The sequence below is a fragment of the Galleria mellonella genome, unplaced genomic scaffold (genome assembly GCF_026898425.1).
Source record: "Galleria mellonella isolate WM207_F2 unplaced genomic scaffold, CSIRO_AGI_GalMel_v1 utg176, whole genome shotgun sequence".
NCBI classification, from domain to species: domain Eukaryota; kingdom Metazoa; phylum Arthropoda; class Insecta; order Lepidoptera; family Pyralidae; genus Galleria; species Galleria mellonella.
This window is the reverse complement of record NW_026442019.1, coordinates 419,894-434,005: the sequence shown is the minus strand read 5'-3', so window position 1 is coordinate 434,005 and position 14,112 is coordinate 419,894.

Sequence of the window (14,112 nt, the reverse complement as noted above, 5' to 3'; positions counted from 1 at the left end):
ATATAAACAATTTATATATTTGTTCCTTCTCAGGTAAGTGCCATAAGAACTTTACCTACAATATTTCGCGTAATATCCTTTACAAAGACCATATTATCCTTATAGCCATTTATCTCCAAGTCTCAATCTTATCTCTCGAAATCACTTTAGTTAACAAAGCTCTAAAGTTTACCAACTCCTAGGAGTCTACCCTCAATTATATTGACGTATAATAATAGTAGTTCCGAATAAGCCATCACTCCGCCGTAATTCCGCGGCGGGCTTACGTGGCGGACAAGTTTGTTTGGGGATCGTAACTCGTTAGGGGAACGATAGGCAGCCGGAAATATGACATACAGACAGAAGGAGTACGCTATACTATCAAAGATATATTTTAGACAAATATCGATTACTACTATTATAGGGAGAAAGATTCTTGAGTGGTGGAACAGTACAGGTTTTTTTATGGGATGATAATTAAATGGTAAGCCCGTCTACGCTAACGGTATACGCTAGTGGGGGATGATAGGTGAGGATGAAGCAGGTCAGTTAGCCCATCGTGACGAATTCTACAAAAATTGTTCACGATGGTTTCCAGAGGGAACCACGTGGAGTTCGACTTAATAGGGCATATTGCTAGCAATGGGACTGTCAAACTCCATTGCTAACAATCCCTTTCGCCCCAACAGCACGGAAAAACACAATGTAGGATAACCTTCCACTAGATGGAGTGGTGATGTCAAATGCATTTTAGTGTCAGCAGATGCAGGTGGCTTAGGACCACTCCTTTTCATAGTTTATGGTGAGGTCTATGTTCAGCAGTGGACAGATGATAGATGATATAATGATGATGACGATGATGACAGACTATTACAACTTGTATGAAAATAAAACCCTCTAGTGTTAATTTTTTTAATTTATTACATAAAAGTAAATACATACATAGGTGTATGGTAAGTATATATTTTTGTATATGTGTATTTATAGATTAAATATAATGTAATTAAATATGTATTTATTTAAGTTTGTTTAATTTCTTTGTTTGAAATTTTTTACAATATTGTACCCGCTGACATTGGTGCTCCTTTAGTCTAATTTAAAATTAGTCCATTACCTTAAGGTTTTCTTGAAAAGATTGCTCTCAGCAATAAGACCGCCTTACTGTACTTATACAATTGTATCGTTGTGTTTGTAAATTGTCTTGTTTATTTCCTATATTGTATAATGCAAATAAAGTATACTCATTTATTCATTCATTCATCCTTTCCGTCTTGGGTGTTGCTGGAAGAGAACTGTTTTACAGTTAAGCTCGCCTTTGTACATTTGATTGCCTCTGTCATATTTTTTATGTATAATTGGTGTGTACAATAAAGTATTAAATAAAAATAAAATAAAAGTCGCAACTGTATTTCACTGGTTAGTTATAAATTTGCAACTTTTTTTAACCACTTGTTAGCATCTGATTGTACTAAAATTTGACAGAAAATACAATGTTATGCCACCATTAAGCTAGTCTGATGATAAAGAGAAAGACGGCCATGGAAACTTGTAAAGGATGCATGATAAATCAGCCATGTTTTAGCTCGTTCAATTTGTCCTGACTCTTGACAAATACAATAATTCTGTAAGTTGAATAGACTCTATGTTTTTGAAGTCTAAATGTTTATAGCATTTTAAATAATTTATAATAATAAGCTTATTTTAAATAAGTAAAATTACAACAAAACTAGTTTTTTTTTATTTCAAATTAAACTACTGAATCGTTTTTGATCAAATATCCATTTGCCCAATCTATAAGTATATCCTTTTAAATAAAAATTAAATAAAAGTTCTCCAAATCGATTTACAAATGAATTTATGAGGTAATAATAAATATAAAAAGTACAAATGAATTAAGAATCCCCACGTTATTGAAGTTAGTTGGAAATGTTTTTTTAAATAGACTTTTTAGTACATAAGTATATTTAAACCAAACTTAATAACTGTATGTCACTTTACATCGGAGCGATTGAGCTGTAGATCCGCCATGACTCTAATTGGATTGATTTTTACACGTAATATTGTTTTTTCAAAACATCTACAACCATTTTTAAGTTCCAGAGTGCATTGTTCCGAGAAAAACATGGTATTTATGCCTGTATATGGTTATTTATGCATATGTATTCTTATTGAGTTACGAGATTTAAATCCCATAATATAACTAGAAGTGATACCAAACCCAAATGATGGGTCAGGCAGTGATGATTATGATGTACAGATAACGCCATATCCCACCCTTCAAACCGGGGGAAAGGGATTGTTAGCAATGGAGTTTGACAGCCCCATTGCTAGCAATATGCCCTATCAAGTTAACCTCCACGCGGTTCCCTCTGGAAACCATCGTGAACAATTCTCGTTGAATTTGTCACGATGGGCTAACTGACCTGTTTCATCCTCATCTACCATCCTTCACTAGTGCCCCGCCGGTGTAAACCGATAGCGTGGGTGGGGTTACTATTTCATTATCACCTTAAAAACCCTTCAAACCGAAACACAGCCATGCAAACACAGCTGCTTCACGGTTGAAACACGAATGGGACAGAGGTACCCAAGCAATCGACTTTTGTTAAAAGTCTCCCTCCTATTTACTTATTTCATGACACAAGGAACAAACGTATTATTTAGCTGACTTGACGGTAAGTGGGAACTACTGTCCATAAACACTTGCAACATTAGAGTAAATATAGATGCTTTTCAGGCTTTTTTTAAAGGAATACAATAATTCTTAAAAAGTGACGAAAATATTCATAATAAAATTATTAATATTTTTAAAACTTATATTTATAATCATCAATCATCATCATCTTCATCATCTTCCTACCCTTATCCCAATCATTTGGGGTCGGCGTAATATGATTTTATCCATATTACAAAAAGACTTGGTTTTTTAGTTTTACGACCGGCCACCTGCCTGACGTCAACCCTCTTTGGGAATGCATTTGTTGGTGGTTTCCGCCACCTACGGTATGGAGGAAAGGATTGAGGAAAAAAGACAGGGAACGTTGGAAAAGCGTAAAGGAAATTGGTGAATGAGGGGATTTATAATACATAACACATAAAAATATATATTATGTATTTTTGTGATCCATGCCGGGACAAGAATAGGCCACCCTTCCTTTCTCGTGGGTATCATAAGAAGCGACAAAGGTAACTTAATGGTCGAGGGTTGGGCAACAACGCCTCTCTTAAAACATTACCAAAGTCTATCTGCGGTCGCCAATCCGCCTGCCAAGCGTGGCAACTACTGGCTAAACCACCCCAAAGGGTCTATGTTCAGCATTGGACAGTTAACCGCTAATGTGATGAATTGTCAAGCATTCATATTGCATATTACATTGAAAATATGTCATTATTATATTTGCATATAAATTATTAAACGCGATTATTCAAATCCTAGTTACCGCAACCAAATTGTATTCGTGTTTCAAATTTCACAGTAACAGACCAGTTAATCTAACTGACGTACAATTAATTACGTGGGTTAATAACAACTGGGGAGAGTTTATACAAAAGCACAGGTGTTGGAAAGTGGGACAGAGTCGCCCACTTTGTTCCACTCGCATTTCTACCGCCATGCAGTTGAGTTTGCATAGTTGTTTTGGTTTAAAAGGAGTGGCAGTGAAATATTAGTGTATACCAGAGGGAGACTTTGTACAAAAGTCGATTGCTTAGGTACCTCTGTCCCGTTCATCTTTCAACCGTGAAACAGCTGTGTTTGCATGGCTGTGTTTCGGTTTGAAGGGTGGGATATGGCGTGAATTTACTGGGTACAGAGGAGTAACACCTGAGTCCTCAGGAATGGCAACGTATGGGGAGTATCATGGGCGAAACAGTATACTCTGTTATGTCCATAGTACTGATCATGTCTATAGGCGACGGTTATCACTTTCCACCAGGTGGACCGTCAGCTTGTTTGTCATTCTAAGTAGCATAAAAAAATATTTTAAACACACGGGGCAATCGAGCATAAGGCTCACCTAATGGTAAGTGACTACCGCTGCCCATGATCACCGACAACACCAAAGACATTGCAGGTATACTGCCGGCCTTTTAAAAAGGAATATGCTGTTTTCTTGAAGGTTATGATATCGTATCGGTTCCAAAATACTACTGTTGGAAGATGATTGCAAAGAGTGGTTGTGCGTGGAAGAAAGTGCCTTGAAACATAGTCTAATTTAAAAACTGATGCATGTTTTATCTTTATATGCCATCTAGGTGTAGTCTTTTTTATTATTTTTCCAATTTATAAATTCAATTCATAATATTCATCATCATCAGCTGTTATTTGAATACACCTTAGTTCTAGAAGTACCACGGAGATCATAGCATATATTTATAAACATATTTTAGTTATTAAACAGTTTTGACTCTTTATTTTAAGTCAAATTCCCAGTTTGAAAGAGACAAAGCAATTAATAGAGAATTGTTAGAGCTAAGTTCGCGTGTGTGTGAGTCGCAGAAATAGTTTAACCTACATTTCATGTATTCTGGTGATACGAGATTAGTGAGAAGAGAGAAAATATTGCAAAGCAACATTGACTGTCTACGTTGGCGTATAGGGAGCCATTTTAACTGGGATCTGTACGAAGATATGTGGTCGTATTTACGCAGACAGAAGATAAAACGAATAGAACTATTAATTAGACGATTTAATTTATTAAAAAGATCTCTTTACCACCATTGTGTCCAGAGGGGACCACGTGGAGGTTGACAGGGTTTTTTTTAATGGATGACAATGGAATGGTGATCCCATTGCGCTAATGGTATACGCTGGCGAAGCACCAGTGGAGGATGATAGGTGAGATGAAAAGACAGGTCAATTAGCCCATCGTGATGAATATACTTGGAATTCAGTACGATGGTTTCCAGGGGGTACCACGTGAAGGTCGACCTGGTTGGGTATATTGCTAGCAATGGAGCCCTTAATCTCCATTATTAACAACCCCCCCCCCCCACGATGAAGGATCAAGGGAAAGTGAAATAAATATTTCACTTCGTTTCATATAAATTTGTTCACCCGTTTTAGTGCTATTAAATTAATTATATTTTAACATTTACACAGCCTTTAACATTTTTAATATCCATATTATTTATATAAGAAACATTTGCTCAGAGGAAATCGTCTAATATGATATCTATTTATTTGGTGAAATAATATTTCTAGATTATTTTACAGCTATATATAAATCCGCCCACTGACGTTCAACGTTAAAAGTTATAGTAATATTGTATCAAAATATCAATTTATTTTGTACATGAATGAAAATGTGGAGGTTGATTACACAATCGTACAGAACGTTCCGAAATAATTATATAAAGTGATTGTAATTTTTTGATAAATGAAAATAAAAAAATGAATGTGTTCATATATATATATATATGGCATTCATATATGGCAGTGAATTTACAGGATACAGAGGAATAATGGAGGAGACCACACATGAAACCTTAGGAATGGCAACGCATGGTGACTATCTTGGGCGAAACAGTATATATATTTCAATATCGCCCATATCGTACGAATATTATTTTTTTTTTAATTTCGAAATATATATCGTCTGTTATCCAACATTAAATAAATTTCTGTGTACTTAACACAGTTTCTGACATTGACTATTTTTAAAAATGTACGTGTGACATTTTGTTATTATACTGATGCATTTAGTATTTTTTAAAAAGAGTATTTGAAATAAAGTTATTGAATTAATTATATAAATAACATTTCAATTTTGTAAATGGTGAATAAACTATTTGTCACATTCAATTTGCAAACTACCCGCAAAACTTGAATGAACAGAATGGCTGTCGGTAATTGATGGTTAACATAAAAAAATTCTAGAACTTCTACTAATCAACTAACCAGTGATATGGACTTCCTTAAAGTAAGACATATTTCAGTAAAATATAATATTGTTGCATATTTTGATGGTAAAATATGAGATTCAATAATAAATAATGTAAATAAATTATTAGTAATAAAAACAAGACATTAGAACAATATCGTTCATATAAAGTACTTCACAGATTACGTTGAAGTGAAATGCGTTGTAGCAGAATGGCCGGTCTCGCCGAGCCATTTAGCACATTATTGTTATAATTATAATCCGTTTTAATAATTTTTGTTTCCAAAATGGCGTGCGAATGTCGCGAATGTTGTGTGACTTTAAAATTAATTTTAATTTAAAAAAAGAAGTATTTAGAAGTATAGTATTTAGAAGTGTATTAACACGTTATAACAACATGGCCTATTTGATCGAGCCATTTAGCACATTTTTTTATACAACTTAGAATGGCAAACAAGCTGACGGCCCACCTGATGGAAAGTGGTAACCGTCGCTCTATAGACATAAGCAGTACCATGGATATAACAGAGTATACTGTTTCGCCCATGATACCCCCCATGCGTTGCCATTCTTGAGGACTTAGATGTTATTTCTCTGTACCCTGTAAATTCACACCATATCCCACCCTTCAAACCAATGACACTGTTTTAGCTATTTTTGTTTCCTAAAATGGCTTATTTACAATGTAAGTTCATATATAATTTTAATAGTTAAAGAGTGCATGTAGAAGCTAAAACGTCAAACTATAAATTAATCAAAAGATAGAAAGTCATAGAGCGGCAAATCTTCGTTAGATTCATTCACAAAATGAGTAAAATTACCTGCTTTATGTATCACAACATTACGTTATTATATTTATAATACATATAAACAGAATGATATTGATTATATATATGTAATATGTAGTAACAATAGTAATTTATACATATTTTAGTGGTAAATGCACCGCCTTCTTAATTTTCTGCTCGCCTCATGGTTGACTGGTAGAGAACACCATTGAGTGTTAAATCCGCGATATTTATACTTACTTATATAATTGTGCATTGAAGTTTAAATAAATAATGTAAGTAAACGAATAATGAAATGGAGAAGCACATAAGTTACATTTAAACAAGTAAATGAACAATATTTTCGTCATGCGGATGAAGTCGCGGTTAAAAGCTAGTAGTAGTATAACATTCAAAACCAATCATTCTATTGAATGTTTTGATTTACTACGAATTTCATTCAAAATATGTTGCGTTAATAATTTTATCAAATCTTAATTAACGTTCCATTAAGTTGAAACTGACTGTGTTTTCTGTTATTATTTGGCTTAAAACAAAAGCTTTAATGTGATGCTTGCCTTTCATATCCATGGTACTGTTTGCTATCGGCAGGAAATTGCTTTAGAACCAGAATGGTCACGCACAGTGCAGTTTCAGAGGAGCTTCCTCCCGCGAACACTCAAGTTGTAGAATAATCTTCCTGCCGAGGCTTTCCTTAAAGATATGGGGTTCTTCAAAAAGGGTGTATTAAAATTTTTTAAGGGTTGACACCGCGTGCGTAACATCCCTGGTGTTACAGATCCATAGGCTAGGATAACTCCATTTACCATCAGACAAGCCAAATGCTTGTTTGCCACCATAATTGTATAAAAAAAAATTACTTTTTACAAGATACCGAATCAAGTATTCAGATAGACACAGATAGAAATTTCTAAAAAATACTGGATTGATTTCTAGCAAATCTCATTAGGACCCCTCATATTATTTTTTCTTAAATATCTCCCCTGCATAGATATTGTCTAGTTACAGACATTAGAAAAACCTCTCATCATAATTATTGATCCATTTCATCTACCTCACACTCTTATAGTTTGAAAATCACTAACATCGTCTTCCTACCCTTATCCCAATCATTTGGGTTCGATGTAATATGTCTTCCTCTCCCTTTCATCTCTATCTGCAGTCATTTCAGCATTCACTCCCATTCTGGTTATATCATCCTTTACACAGTTTATCCATCTCTTTTTAGGTCTTTCCTTACCCTTATAGCCATCTGCATTAACACTTAATACTTTGAAGCCCGCTGTATGATACTTAATTATGAATGCAATAGAGCATTGTTGAGCCAAATACCGTAAAAATGCGATAAAGGTCACAATAAAGTGCTATAGCGATCTATCGGCGAAGCCATAACACATATGGGGCGACACTGACATGAATACTTAAAATATATTAATTCTACCCGCACCATGTAATGCGACGACATGAATTTTTATGGCCCGTGATTACAACGACAAACGTGTGTGGGTATTTTTATTAAATTTCCCTTTTCTACAGAGTTATGGCTAAAATTATATGTGAAAATTACATTTGGAGACAGTGTATTAGACAATTCGGGAATTCATTAATTCGATTTCAGTCAGAAGGATGTACTAAATTAAATAATAAAAATTTATTCATCAATGAAGATTTGTTCGGATTGATATTTGCTGCTGATTTTTACCACTATACAACCAGCCACAAACTAAAGTTCCATCCCAACCATCTGGATGAGTGGCGGTCCTCCACCGTTTTTCAAGTGCGTTTTTCAAGGCACTTTCTTCCATGCACAACCAGTCTGTGGAATTAACTTCCAGCAGCAGTATTTCCGAACTAATACGACTTCATAACCTTTAAGAAAAGAGCATATTCCTTTTTAAAAGGCACATCTGCATTGCTTCTGGTATTGCGGGTGGTCATGGGTGGCAGTAGTCACTTACCATCAGGTGAGCCGCATGCTCGTTTGCCCCCTGTGTTGTAAAAAAAAGAATACGTTTTACTGCGAAGGTAGCAACAAGGAAACGGCTCATCTGATGGTAGACGGTTACTGTAGCCTACGATGCCGGCGCTGCTTTACGCTTGCAACATTAGAGGTGTTATGTGCACATTACCGACTTCGAAGAAACCTTGATATACCTTTTTTGAAGAACCCCATACTGTAGTCTCTAGAAAAAACCTCGGCAGGGAATTCATTCAACGGCCTGATCGTTCCTAGTGGAAAATTTCTTTGAAACCGCTTTGTACGTGATCATTTCAAGATTCAAGCGTGAGAGGATCAATTCCCTGTCGATGGCGAGCGATTAATTATAAACAATGAAAAAAAAAGAAACCTAAAATAGATCCTTGTGGTACACCCATTTTATTATTCTTTTAGACTTGTTGCTAATCATAATCCTCTTATAGATTTGCCGTCATTGTTCAGTTGTAAAAAATGATAATTCCTACTACAAAAGAAAATTTAATTAAAAGAAATCCAGTCCAATTTTCTGTAGATACTTACTTTTAGAAATAGTTAATAAAAATCTTTAGAAACGTAATAGCTAATAACATCAAGTGCTTTAACAAGCCGCGTCATCGAAAAATTTCAAACATTAATTACAGTTAGAAAATACTAGTGAAGCGAAACTTTTACCTTAGCCGATGGAAACTTCCACTTACATGGACGGATAATTAGTATCCTAGTACCGAGAAAATGTTTCGAGAAACTTCCTTCGTACACATGTACTCTTATTTGTAGAGTTAAGATCAATTCAAACGAACAGGATTTTTTTTAATAAATTCTTACCAATATTGACGTGTGGTCTCGACAATTCTATAATTGGCCATCTCTTACTTTCCTGTGCGTGTCGTAAAAGGCGTAAGGGAACATAATGGTCGAAAGATGGACAGCAGCGTCCTGCTTGAAACATCACCAAAAGTCAAACTACAAATGCTAATTTACCTGCCAAGCTTGGCGATTACTGGCAAAGTCTCCCCAGTGGCAAACTGTGTTGTTAGTCAGTCTATGAGAGAGGCCTATGTTCAGCGATGAACAAATAACAGCTGATGATGATGAATATTATGAATGGAATTTATAAATTGCAAAAATAATAAAAAAGACTACACCTAGATGGCATATAAAGATAAAACATGCATCAGTTTTTAAATTAGACTATGTTTCAAGGCACTTTCTTCCACGCACAACCACTCTTTGGAATCAACTTCCAGCAGCACTATTTCCGAACCGATACGACAACATAACCTTCAAGAAAAGAGCATATTCCTTTTTAAAAGGCCGGCAGCACACCTGCAATGCCATTGGTATTGTGGATGGTCATGGGCAGCGGTAACCACTTACCATCAGACGAGCCACATGCTCGTTTGCCCCCTGTGTTGTAAAAAAAAATGTCCAGCAGTGGACAGTTAATGGTTGATATAATAAAAAAAAAACAATATTTTTAGCACGAACGTATACTTACTTGTACTCACATACTTGTATGTGATTTACAACAAACAATTTATAGAATAGATTTACTGGATACAGAGGAATAACACCTGAGTCATCAGGTGTGGCAACGTATGGGGGTATCATTGGCGAAACAGTATACTCTGTTATGTCCATGGTACTGCTCATGTCTATGGACGACGGTTACCACTTTCCATCAGGTGGGCCGTCAGCTTGTTTGCCATTCTAAGTTGTATAAAAAAAAAATATTTAAAATTACATAACGTAAAAATGAATACAATCTATGTATATCTATAAATGTTTCTATAAATGGGTAAAATTATAATGTAATACCGATGACACAGGGGTGTCATCGATATATGCTGACGAAGTACCAGTAAGAGATGATAGACGAATATGAACGCAGGTCAGGCTTACCAAGGCGATTTCAACAAGAATTAACTACGATGGTGAATCCCGTGAATATCGATCTGATAGGGTACATTGCTGGTAATGGGGCAGTTAGACCCCATTACTAACAATCCCTTGTTCCCCCAATAAAAATCAATTGCCGAATAAACGTAAGCGCATTGTTTCATAACGGCTGCACCTATTTGGTTAATATTTTTTTTGTGTTGTGTAAATGTAAATTTATTGTCAGGTTTGCTTTTTTTTAATAATTCTGAGTCCCGAGCTAGCTTCCTAAGCATGTTTCAAGTTACAATTTAGTTATAATTCCATGCCTTACGTTAATTAAATAACAATATATAAAAGCAATAATTATCTAGTATGTAATGTGCATGTGTGCGTGCGTGCATGCGTGCGTGCGTGCGTGCTTGCGTGCGAGCACGCGTGCGTGCGGGTGGGCGGGCGTGCATGTATGCGTGCGTGAGTGCATTCGTGCGTGTGTGTGTATATTTTGCTTCGCAAGAAACAGCAATTTGGTAAAATTACTTCCAATTTTTGTAACTTAAAAATTTGCTGAGATTTAACACCGAAATCAATTTTGGCAAAATAAGTTGTTTTGATTTAAAAAGTAAACTACTAACTAAATCGACTTAGATAAAATTTTTATGACACCAATTTGAGTGTATATCCTTTCAGATAGAAAAGAATTTTGAAATCGGTTTATATATATTGTTGTTATGAGGTAACAAGCATAAAAACTACAACTGAATTAATTACCTCCTTCTATTTCGAAGTCAGTTAAAAATGAATAAAACACACCAAAAAAATGACGTAGTTTCGTAAATACACAATATTTAAATTTAGAACGCGAATTTAGAATAAAAATCAAAATATTGCGTAACATAAAAAACAAACAAATAAATTAAGAATTTCCTTCTTTTATAGCTTAAACATGTAGGTAGGTACAGTCACTACCAGACTTAGGGAGGTTGTGTTGCGTTCGGGTGGCACCTGAGGGCATTGAGATCTAAGGGGGGCGGCGAGATCCAAAAGGAGCATCAACATGCAAAAAAGGCAATAAGATTAATAAATTAAAAATTAATTAATTCAAATTTGGAGTAAACAACATGAACTCAGTTGACCTTTTCATCGCCATCGTTCAGAAGATTTGCCAGACATGTTCCCTTGTAATACTAATTTGTAATTTTCTTATAAAAACTATTGCCAATTGATTATAATTGTAATCTAATTTCTAATTGTTATTTCATAAATGCAGTACAGAATAATCATTGGCAATAAATTTATCAATCCAATCTATTGCCAGTGATATTAAATTCAAGAGTAGACCTATGCTGTTTATTTTAAAATTTAGACTTTGATTGAGTAAACGACGGTTTTTATTTTGTATTCTATTTTTTTTTTAATTGTTTTATTCTTGTTTTGTAATCACATGATTCTTTGAAAAAATTATTTCTTTCTTTTATTTAGTAAAAATTGGTGATTTTATTCCTTGTCAATTAGGATATTTTGCTCAAGGACACTTCAGTGCAAGCTGATGATTATTATTTTTATTGTGAGGGAAGCGCCGTCAAAAACTTGCCCACGCCTGCGCTAACGGTATACGCTGGCAGGAAACTAGTGAAATGTAATTCTTAAGAATGAAAACAAGCCAGTTAAGCCATCATGATGAATTCATCAGGAATTAACCATGACAGTTTTCCAGCGCCAACGGTATACGCTAGCAGGGCACCAGTGAGGGATGATAGGTGAAAATGAAAACGCAGGTCAGTTAGCCCATCGTGATGAAAACGCCTGGTATGCAGTACCAGGGGGAACCGCGTGGAGGTCGACCTGGTTAGGTATATTGCTAGCAATAGTATTCTTAATCTACATTTACTACCATTCCCTTTCCCCCACCCACAGCTGCTAACTACATTAAAGCCGGCCCTGTCTACATTTATGGAATTTTAATTCTTGTAAATACCTTTTACTCGACGTGGATACAAAGTTAAAAAACACACTTCAAAGTATCAAATTCTTTAATTTAAACTACTAGAACAAAGGATGTTAGACGTAATTAGGTCATAGTGATAAAGTTTCTGTACAAAATATCTCTTTAATCCAATTTTATAGGTTACAGACAATCTAATTAATGAGTTTAGAGCCTACAAAATGAGTTTACAAGTATCAAGAATTTTCAGGATTTTTTTCTACTAATTTATCTTATTTTTTTTATATACAACTTAGAATGCTGACGGCCGACCTGGTGGACATGGACATAACGGAGTATACTGTTTCGCCCATGATACTCCCCTTACGTTGCCATTCCTTAGGGATCAGGTATTATTCCTGTAAATTCACTGCCATATCCCACCCTTCAAACCGAAACACAGTCATGCAAACACAACTGCTTCACGGTAGAAACACGAATGGGACAGAGGTGCCCAAGCAAACGACTTTTGTACAAAGTCTCCCTCTGGTAAATAAATATAGCCAGTATTTTGATCAGTTTATTTTTACATCACATTTTGGGTCATTTTCAAAGTCGATTCTTTAATATAAACGCCTGTGGAGGATCAAAGTTAATCTATTCTATAAATTGTTTGTTGTAAATCACATACAAGTATGTGAGTACAAAGTAAAACTTATTTACATATTCAATTTATAGTTATTAAATCTTATTTCCAGCCATAACCAGAATGTGTATACCAAATTTCATAGCAACTAGTTAAGACATTAAGGCAACATAAAATAATAAAAAACATAGTCACTTTTACATTTATAATATCAGTAAAAATACAACATTTCTGTTCTATTATAAAATACTTGTTATAAAACAAGTCTTACTTACAAATAATCAAAGTAACCGACATAGCCCGAAAGACAAGCGAGCTGAAGTGGCAATGGGCCGGTCACGTAATTCGAAGAATCGACAACCGATGGGGATAAAAGGTTCTTGAGTGGCGACCCTTTACAGGCAAACGCAGTGTAGGACGACCCCCCCCCCACTCCTCCCCATTAGATTGAGCGACGACCTCAAATGCATTACAGATAATCAGTGGGCGCAGATGACTCAGGACCGTTCCCTATGGCAGTCTATGGGAAAGACCTATGTCCAACAGTGGACAGATAATGGCTTAAAATGATGATGTTTATGATGACATTACAATAATAATTATTGTACAAAACACCCACATTGTATATAATTTCACGCTTGACTAGTTTTTATAATCTTTAATAAACTTGACGGCCAATTAACTTAAAACTGCTTTTGCTGGATAGACATCAAAGATTTAGTTTCAAATAAAAATTTTACATTCATTTTCAATGATCGCCGATAAACGAGAATTTCTTGTGATAAAGCTGGTAAATTAACTAGTTTTTTTTTGCTAGTAAAACAAGAACATCATTAAATTAAATTTATTAGAGTTTTTTTTTTATTACTTTGTCAAAAAACTATTAACTATTGGTATTGAGATTTTGTTGATTAAAATCCCTACATAACTTTACTGGAATTATAGCCAGCCAGCTTCAGCCAAAGATTTTTCTCTTATCTTGCCCCCTTTCTGTATAATAAATTGCATAATCTAATTTCTATATATGCTCTAACTTA